Genomic DNA, 10,369 nt, shown 5'->3' with positions numbered 1-10,369 from the left:
ATAGTTAAATTCTTTTCTATAAACACAAGCTGGTGGCAAATTTAATTAAACATTTAAGGGACAAATAAAAAGCATATGGCTGAGAAAGCAAGTCCTCCCTGGCAAGCCTTGACATGAGAAGAAAACAAGAACCAAGAAGTGAATTTACCAGGTCCACAGACCATAAAGTCAATGCATAAAATACATCCTATACTTACAGGAAACAAATGGAAAATGAAATTTAAAAAGTGACTCAACTTATCCCAGTATCAAAACCCATAAACATGAAGAGATGACATCTTCAAGGCACAAAAGCTTTGTACTGAAAGCTTTAAGACACCACTGAAAGAAACACAAGCTGGTCTAAATGAACATAAGGTCACAGAGGTACGAGGTATATCACACTGCATTCATTACTGTGGTACGAGGCACTCCATACCCCATTCGTTACTGCTGTCACCCCGGTGATAAAATAGCACACAGTGTCACAACGTGAGGGAGGACATATTTATTTGGGCTCAAGGCATAAGAAGAGCTGGTCCATGGTGGTTAGGAAGACATTGGCAACAGAAACAGCACACAATGCCACAACCATGTCCATGGAGATAAGAGCCAGATGGCTACAAACCTATGGTAATCATGAAGCAGAAGAACTTGCACTGGTAATGGGGCCGGCTATAACCCATAAGGCCTGCCCCAGTGACCAACTTCCTGCAGTGAGGCCTCATCTCCTTAAGGGTCCATCAACCTCCCCAAACTGCATCACCAACTGGGAACCAAATGTTCCAGCACATGAGTGTTAGGGAGGGTGAACAGACAGATATTTGTGGGCTGAAGTTCTGAATAGTAAAATTTCCGTTATTCTCACCTTGATCTAAGATTCACTCTAATCCCAGCTTTATTGCCCTAAAAACTGATAAACTGATTACAAAGCTTATACAGAAATACAGAGACTCTCCAACAGTCACATGAAATTGGGGAGAAACAGAGAGTTGTAAGTCTTATAATAATATAATAATAGTTCTAACTGTCATGGCTGCAACCTAAAGAGAGAATACCTAGTGATGAAAGAGGCAAATGTACTCATTCCACATATGGAGAACCTGCCAGGCTACTGCAGTGTGAGGGCAAGAGCTTTCCTGCCTCTAAAAGGTTAGCCGGTGGTTGTCAGGGAGAAACTGCCCCACACAGTCACAAGAAAACACTCTGAAGCCCTTGGCCCACTCTATGGCATTCTATGGCATAGAGTATGACTTATTCTAGACATTGTCCCTATAATAGAGGCAGGTAAAGTATGGCATGGAGGAAAGGGAGCACAGTCATGACTCCCCCTGGTGGACCTGGATTTCGCCTTCCTTCTTCCATCCTCTTCTTTTTCCCCACTTCTGAGTCAGGATGGTTTCTTCTGATTAACGCTCCATTTTAAATTTCAAGGCTCACTTCTTTGACTTCATTGATTTGAATTAGCTGATTGCCAAATCAGAGAACATTCAACTTCCACAACCTATGGTGCATATTTGTTAGATTCCTAGTTGTAAAATCCTTAATTGTTATGATCTTAAAATATTCTACACAATACTGTAGGTACTTTATAATATTTATCTTTAAAAATTATGGAGTTTCTATTGTTTATAGATCAGTTAGCTGACTCTAAAATGGGCAAACGTTTTGCCCAAAAGCAGTTAATTGTGCGAGATTGGAAACTAGATCTGGTTTGTTTGTTTTATTTTTATTTTGTTTGTTTGGTTTTGTTTTTGTCAATGTTCCGCCTGACAGGTTACAAGGCAAATACTTAAGTTTGCCTAGTTTTAAAGGGTTATTTCCTTTGCTCCACTTGAATGGCCAATTAAGACATTAAATTCAATTGGCCAAAAGAAAGGGGATGCGGTTTCTTCCTCTTAAACCATTTAATTAACACCACAAAGAAACAACTCTGCCATCATCACCTTATGCCCCAACCTTCTGGTTCTTATCTCTCCTTCTTCTTCTCTCTCCCTCCTTCTTCTTTTTCTTATCTCCTTTTCTTCTTCTTCTTCTTCTTCTTCTTCTTCTTCTTCTTCTTCTTCTTAGTGAATATTACTAATTCATTAATATTTGATAAAAGTTTACTCAATTGAGCTATGCTATTGGTCCAGAAGAAAATTCAAAATGTAGTGTGAAGATAGGAAAATAAGCGGATGCTCACAGGTATCTCCATGAAGAAAGTGACGGCGTAAGAGCAGAGCAGCCACCAAAGCAGCATCTCAGACTACGGACACAGGAGGCATGTAGGGCAGGTTAGAGCAGTAAGATGTCGTGGGAGAGATGATGATGGGCAGCTGGTTACAGAGTGAAAGACTGAGAAGCTTTCGGTGAAGCAGCCTTGTAGCAGACATGGCACAAGGAAAGAACATGACCATTTTCAGACCATTTCATACAAGATTTGGGTGAAGCTCTAATGAGAAGTGGAGACTGTAGAGTTAAATCTGCCACTGGTCACAGAAGTCCTTGGCTTAGGTGTTTCTAAATTTTCTCCTCAGGCAAAGGCAGGGCCTGGGAGTTTAAGATCCTTAATCAAATGGAGTTCAATGTGCCAATGTTTTGGAAAGATCACATAAGCAGGATTATGGAGAAAGAAAGAGCCAAGCTTCTGTTGCTATAACAGATGACTGGGAAACAGAATAAGCCTTAGGTAGGGAAGGTGAGGGAGAGGAGGAGGACTGGTTGGCATCCCTGGCTCATTTTCCATTAGTCAGAAAGGGATTTCTTTCTCTTATTTCACTTTTTTGGCATAAGAAAAAAAAAGTGTGGTACACTGAGGCTTTCAGACTTGGACCTAAGTGGCTGCTGCTGGCACTTCCTGAGTTGAGATTGCTAGAGTGGCAGGGGGATGCCCTTCCAAGAGCCAGCCTTACCTTACCTACAGGCCAGATTTGCCTAGCAACTAAACTAGATGGTAATCTACAGGTGTCCCAGCCATCAGCACAGGTGTAGTTGTGTTATTCTTCAACATGAGTAGTTTGTGCTTTCATCTAGTTCTTTGACTATATCACCATTGCCCAATTAGTAACTTCTCATACACAGATTCAGAAACTGGGATCTTGGCTGGATGATGTCAACCTTTCGCGAAAGTCATCTTTCTTGGCCACATGAATGCTACCACTCCTCAAAAAACAGAGACCCATACATGTGTGCCCGGTCTTGCCTTCTTCCCTTCTCTCTTGCCTTTCCTTTGTCTCTTGTCTTTTTCTTTTCTCCCCTTTCTTTCCTCATTTCTCCACCCCACCCCTGCCTCCATTTTTCTCCTCCCTTCTTCTCTCCTACCCTTTTGTCTTTCCCCACCCCCATAATTAATGCAGGAGAAACTCTCTCCCACCTGGGCTGACTCCATGACTGACTATCCTGTGAGCACTGGGAGCTCTCAGATCTGGAGTGATACAGTCACACAACAGTGAGCTTAGCAGCCTCATGGAGACTCCACCAAACACCTCCTGTCTTTCACATGACCCACGGTTCAACTTCTGTGGGGTGGATTGATTACATTCTCTCCCCAGTTGGCACGCAGATATCACCTCATGGAAAGAAGTTTAAAAATAATTGTAAGCACATTATACACGGTAGTGTCCTGCTGAGAGGGAGGACAGTGGATGAGAGAGCTTGGGCACAAGGGAAGACAGAGGTGCCTGTTTGTACTGCTAAGAGAGGGCTTTCAAACTGTGCTTGCTCAGCACAGCAGGTGGAGGACCACAGTTGAAGGAGCACAAAATGGAAATCTCTGAATTTGACTGAGATAAAATATATTGGTTGAAGCAATAAACTAGTTTGAATGTAACCCTTTGGGGGACTTTTAATGGCTGCTTTGCTGTAATCAGCACTTGGGCCGCTGGAGAAAACAATGTACTGGGTAACCAGCCATAACTTCAAATCATGGGTTTTTATTGGCTTGCTCTGAGAATTCAGAACGACTTTCTTCGAGAGTCTTCAATGTCCTGACTGACCAAGTTAGTGAGACTAGTTACTGAATCACAAGAGCTTCTGGGAATTTGCAGAGGTAGCTTTTGTGGAACATTTCCCAATATAAATTTAGTTTATTATCATCACTTATTATCATGGAGACTATATCAGTTTCAAAGGATAATTTAATTTCAAAAAGCGTGATATAAGAAAAGTTAATCTGTGGTGAAAATGCCTTTGCACAAACTTCTGATATCCCTAAAACTTCATAAACAGGGAGCCTTGTTAATCTCGAGGGAGAGTATTAACACTCCCTATCCAGTAATTTTCCATTCGGTTCTTGGGAAATGAGCATCACACGGAGGGCTGTCAACACTGTCAGAGCAGAAAGTTTTACATAGTTTTGGTTTCTTATATAAAAACGTCACAAATGTCTATTTTTTTTCCTTTCCACTGGAAGGACTTGGTGGCAGATACAGTGGTATTACACCTCAGCTTGACCGAAAAATCGAAGATCTTAAAAGCTGTCCTTTGAAATACGGTTTCATTCTTTTATTAAAATGCAACTGTTTAAAATTATTTATTGGTTATTTTTTTTATTTGATGTGTATGTGTGTGAGCATGTATGAGTTTACGTGCACCATGTGGGGGTAGGAGGGAGCTCCCAGAGGCCAGAAAAGCCCCAAGCATGCACTCCATTACTCATAGCAACGCTGCTTAATTTTTACTTTAGCTTCTGTATGTCACAAGTGAGGATGTGTGTGTGTTTATGTGAAGCGAGGTCACTGGAAATCACGACATTTTATACATTCTTATACCAGACGGCTGCTGAAGCCATGTCCTGGCATTATATTTGGATACATTTCAAGTTTGGGGCTTTGTTAAGAAGGATTATTTAAACAAACAAACCCCAAAGTTCTGAATAATTTCCGTATAACCTAGAGCTTGGCCTCCAGGCAGGAAAGTCTGACCTGTTGAGGATAGCTCAGGAAACAGCAAGTGAGCATGCGCACACAGCCACATTGATGTTCAACTAAATATCAATGGAATCGGTATGAAAGCATTTCCTTTCAATAATAACTGGATCTGAGAAGCATTTCAGCAACAAATAGCTACGGCTTAATTTCTTAACAATATTAATGCAGAGAATCCACAACCCCTAGAAGACACAGCAAATGACAGAGTAATGACTGTCTAATTTGGCAGTTAGAACACAGGCATGAGCACACACACAAAAGGAGTGCTGTGGCTGACAGCCTTGCTCATTCAGGGGACACTTGTCTTTTAGACAGCATCAGGCTCACGTAGGGGCTGTTCCAATATGGCCTGTAAAGAAACCAAAGGGGAAGAAACTTCTAGGTCATGTTGCCGTCTCCTAACTAGCAAGTCTCATTTGAGAACAGGAGACTAATTGTTCTTCCATTACAGAGAGCCATGTGCAAACAAAGCTCACAATGAAGAATGTGAGCAATAAAAAACAGTTGATGTTAGGGTAATAAGATCTCCATTTTATACTTATACTTTATTTAATGTTATTTGTAGTTTTAAAATCATGATAGATATAATATCAGCACTCAGAGGCTGAGGCAGAGACAGGTTGATCTCTGTGAGTTCGAGGCCAGGCTGGTCTACAAAGCAAGTCCAGGACAGCCATGGCTACACAGAACATAGGGAAACTCTGGTCTTGAAAAGCCAAAAAGTAAAAACAAACAAACAAACGAAAAACTTTGATAGATTAGTAAATACTCACACATGAGGACATTTTGGTTATGTGAGCATCAACTAATATTTGTTTTGTATCAGTTGTGCCTTGCTTTCACCATTTTCATACAAGCTTTGTGGTAGGAATATACTGCCTGCATCTTTTCCTTCTTTCCTAACACCAATCACATACTCCAGCATGGTTAAACTGCAATGGTGTGGTTTTGATAGACACTGGGCACTTATTTAATAAGAACATTATGTCCAGAAGGGAGAAATCTTCTGGTCCTAATTTTATTGTGTTTTCCTAAGAGTTATGTTGGCTAAGGCATTGATCCTTATCTATAAAAAGAGCCAATAAAAGGATCAACTGTTGATTCCAGATCATTCCATTTCCAGTGATGATGATATATACCCTTGTCTCAGGCAGTTTTTATTTTACTTTATTATCTAGGCATCCCTTCAGAATTCTTTTTTTTTTTTTTTTTTGTTTTTTTTGAGACAGGGTTTCACTATGCAGCCCTGGATGTCCTAAACCTTTCCCTGTAGAACAGGCTAGACTCAAACTCACAGAGATCTGCCTCCTGTATCTCCCAAGTGCTGGAATTAAAGGCCTGGGTCACCACCACCAGGCCCCTTCAGAATTCTCATCCAGGGTAATTGAAGAAATCTGTTCAGCATTCTTTCTAGACTCCACAGGAGAATTTGCTTAGGTGCTTGGCCCACCGCACTTTCGTTAAACGTTAATTTTAATTTTGCTCCGTGACTTCTTGGGAACTGCCACAGACACGTGGCTATGGCAGAGCAGCCACTCAGAGGCAAGCTGCAGAGGACTGGCCAGTCTGGCTTGTGCGGCCAAGATGACATGCAGGCTCAGGAGGAACTAGGGCTCAGAGCTGGAGGGCAAGTTAATAATGCAAATGTAAGAACATCAGCCCTGAGCAAAAGACACAGCTGGATTCTTGAAGGCAGTCCAAATCTCAGACTTCAGATGAGTATCTGCTCAGAGAGCTCTGAGCTCAAAGTCTGCAGGAACAAAGGTTGAAGACTGGTCTTGGGGATGAATGAAGGGAAAGGTATGCAAGCAAAGACACTTCAAGGTCCAGTCATCCCAGCTTTCCCCAGTATTCACTTAGAACACCAGTCTAGACAATTTGGATTCAAGTCCAAGCTGGCTGAAGCAATTAGGGAAGGAGAGAGCCTCGTGTGGGAGGTCAGGGTGATGCCCAGGAATGTGGGGTGCCAGAGAGGCCTAGTAGCCTAGCCAAGCCATGGGGTTGTGGGGTGGCTAATTACTCATGCCTCTAGTTTGCAGGAAAGTCCGGCAAGATTCTGCCTGAAAAAATGCCCTCTTCATTCTCAGAGAGTTTAACAATGGCCTAAAGGACACTGTCTCTCCCAAAGTCCTCAGATAGCTGTTTTCTGGCCACAGCCAGGCCAGAAGTAAGTAGCAAGTAGTTTCTGGGGCATTCTGGGTACAGCCCTAATGATGGCAATGGCTTCTTGTGTTAAGTTCTAGATCAGAGTTCCTTAACACAGCAGGCATTAGTTAAGATGGATTCACCATCTAGTCCTGGATGTTGCACGCTGCCTCACAGTCGTTAATCAAGTTCTTAGACCACCCTCTACCCCCAAAAGGGAGGTGGGAACCTCAACTGCAAGCTTCTTTCTTCTGGGGACAGGTCCCTGCCATCAGTGGCGGGTTCCAGGAGGAGGAAGCAGGCACTGTGAGGGGGTGGAAGATGTGGCAGGGATCCGAACTTCCTTGTTGGAGGAAGTTCTTACGAGCTACCCATCTGCCTCCAGGGAAGAATACATCATTCATTTCAGCCTCGTGGAGTTCTCATAACCAAGTCCTGTCATCAACAGTCTGCGCGCCTCCATGTTTTCTCAGCAACAGAGCCAGGGAGTTGCAAATGTCCCTTCTTAAATAGTCCGGTGATCTCTAGAGGGAGCTCAGATACCCACCACGCTTTCCTTCCTTGGTGAGTATTTGCAGCTTCTGAAGTGGCTCTGTACATGCACCTTCTGAACCAGGTAAAGAGCAGAGCAGTAATCAATCAGCAGCAAGTAATTCTCAAGCTCTCGGCAGCATTCTAATCAATCACAACTGACAACTAACAAAGCTCATAAACCATCTTGCAACTCCAAGAGAGAATTTCTCGCAGGCTTGGGGAGCATTAAGACATTTCGATTTTACCAAGCAAATATCATTTAATTTAATCCCTGGGTAGAGAGATTCAGAAAATGAGGTTAATGTTTTGTTGTCTTTTCCTGGGTCCAGCAATTGTTCACTCCATCTGGGAGGCAAGAGTTTGTCTTTAAACGCTCGACACCTCACTCCTGACCATACTGTGGCTTTGTGATGGCATCATTAACTCTATCACCAGGGGAAAAAGAGTAAGAATAACTACAGTGCAGCCAGTCCTGATGAAACCTGATAGGCTAGGGTCAGAGGGAAGGGGAGGAGGACCTGCCCTATCAGTGAACTGGGGGAGGGGCATGGGTGGAGAAGAGAGAAGGAGGGCAAGATTGGGAGGGGCCGAAGGAGGGGGCTACAGCTGGGATACAAAGTGAATAAATTGTAATAAATAAAAAAAAATTTAAAACCTATTAATTTGTATCCTAATAAAAATAAAGAAATAAAAAAAATCATTTTAAAGAAAAAAAAATAACTAACCCAAAGGAAAATAAATGTTAAGAACTGGGATCCTTTCTTATAAAACAAGTAAACCAGCATCTCACTTGCTTTTAAAATAAAAGTTGGGATACTAGAAGTTGCTTAAGTGTAGGAGTTGTAAGGAATGTCTTTAATTTAGTAGCTAGAAGAGATTCAATACAGGATAGAAGACGGTGGGGACGAAGAGGACACACAGATAGAAGCCGCCTGTTTCTCAGATAAAACTAACATGGTCAGTTCTTTCACTGATTTCCCACTCCTCCATGAAAGGCTGCTTAGTAACTGTTCTATACATTGTAAACCACACATGGCCTTTCTTTCAGCGAAGACTACACAGAGAAACCCTGTCTCAGGAAAAACGATAATAATAAGAAGAAGAACTTTCCGAATAATTTCAAGTCACACCTACACAACACAAGAAAGGGACCATTTGACCCCTAGTGGTGGACTTTACTGACTTTACTGACTTTACTGACATTAAGACTGTAGATTAGGGCAGATGTTGTCAGGATTCACTAACTAGGAGTTTTGTATACATTTTTCAAGTAAGTATCCTTTATGTAGAAGCTTAATATATTTTAACTGGGAAATGTAAACGGTTCCCACTCAGAAAGTGGGAGCTGATATGTACTGATCTGAGATAAATGTGGCCTTTGTTTAGAGCTCCTCTAGTTTGTGAGCATGAAAAACTTTTAGAGGCTTCACATTTCTAGCTATGGGCTTAAAATCAGCTTTAAGACCTTCACAGCAGGGTCTTCCTACACAGCTCAGACTGGCAAACTCCAGGTCATACCTCCAGTTCCCCGAGTGCTGGGATAGCCAGTCCATTACCGTACTTGACATGGATCCTTAAATGTTTCAGTCTTTGTTGTTGTTATGTTTTCACTTCCTGAAGATAACAAGAATAATTTACGTGATTAAATTCAGGACACTGCTCAGATTGGACCATTCTCCCAGAATGTTATAAACTGAGCGGCTCGTGCCAGCAGGGATTTATTTCTTACAGCCTTGGAGGCCAGGAAGTCCAAGATCACAACAGATTTGGTGTGTGATGAGAACATGTTTCCTGGCTCTTTGGAAGATACCTTTCTTGGGTTGCAGAGATGACTCGGGGAAATAGCATTTGCTGCATATGCTGAGGACCTGCATTTGAATTCCCAGAGCCCATGTCTCACTGAAAGCCTGGCACCACGGTGCATGTCTGTAATCTCAGTGCTTCCAAAGGAAGTGGGTCATGGAGACAAGAGGGTCCCTGGAAGTTCCCGGCAGCTGGCCTGGCAACAACCCAGCAGCAAGCAACGAAGAGACCCTGTCTCAAAGGAGGTAGGGCCCAGGACTGATAAGTAAGTTCTCTTCTGCTTTCACGCACACCGTGTATTCAAATACACAACAGGCATCTCTCTCTCTCTCTCACTGTGTGTGTGTGTGTGTGTGTGTGTGTGTGTGTGTGTGTGTGTGTGTTCTTACATGATGGAAAGACCAGAGAGTCTCTTACAGACCTCATAAGAGCAACAGTACCTGAGGGCGGAGCTAAAGTACTTCCCTGAACTCCACCCCCAATATCATTGCCCCAAGGAAGAGACCTTTGGCAGAGCATCCCTGTACCCACCTGCAGTGTAGTGAGGAGGTGCGCGTGCTTAGTAGCGACTTCCTTTATCTAACTGGAAGGAGGTCTATGGAAGTAGACGGAGCTGTGGGCCGTCTGCTGACAGAGCTTTATCATCCTCGAAGCCACACCACTTGTCACACCCAACTAGTTAGTGAACTTGAATTTCACTGAACCTGGCTTATGTCGTTTTGACCCATGAAGCTACAGTTGGGGGTGGGGACCATCCAGCCAACATGGGAGGTCTGTGAGAGTCTGTATGTTTGTTTGTTTGTTTTAAACACTTCATAAGTGGAGGGAAGGGTATCAAAAGGTTTAAAGGTATACGTAAAATGAGTATGTATACAAAAATCTTAATGGTGATGACATTTTAACCCGTAGCTCAAAGCTCATTTCAGGCATTATTTGACAGAAGGAGTTTCTGGAAACTTATTGTAACTGATAGAATTTGATGGACGTTTAAGCCCAAA

The 10,369-nt window shown here is 42.6% G+C and overlaps 1 non-coding gene across 1 annotated transcript; it reads right to left on the bottom strand.

Annotated features, from left to right (window-relative positions):
* Nucleotides 1-1,737: 1,737 nt before the first annotated feature.
* Nucleotides 1,738-1,865, bottom strand: LOC129670858 (small nucleolar RNA SNORA27). Its single transcript, XR_008719266.1, has one exon. It is a non-coding gene; the product is annotated as a small nucleolar RNA SNORA27 (small nucleolar RNA).
* Between the last annotated feature and the right edge of the window lie 8,504 nt (nucleotides 1,866-10,369).

Source organism: Psammomys obesus, unplaced genomic scaffold, assembly GCF_907164565.1.
Source record: "Psammomys obesus unplaced genomic scaffold, mPsaObe1.curated_primary_1811, whole genome shotgun sequence".
NCBI classification, from domain to species: domain Eukaryota; kingdom Metazoa; phylum Chordata; class Mammalia; order Rodentia; family Muridae; genus Psammomys; species Psammomys obesus.
Note: the sequence above shows the minus strand (reverse complement) of the source record. Positions and strands in the feature narration are given on the sequence as shown.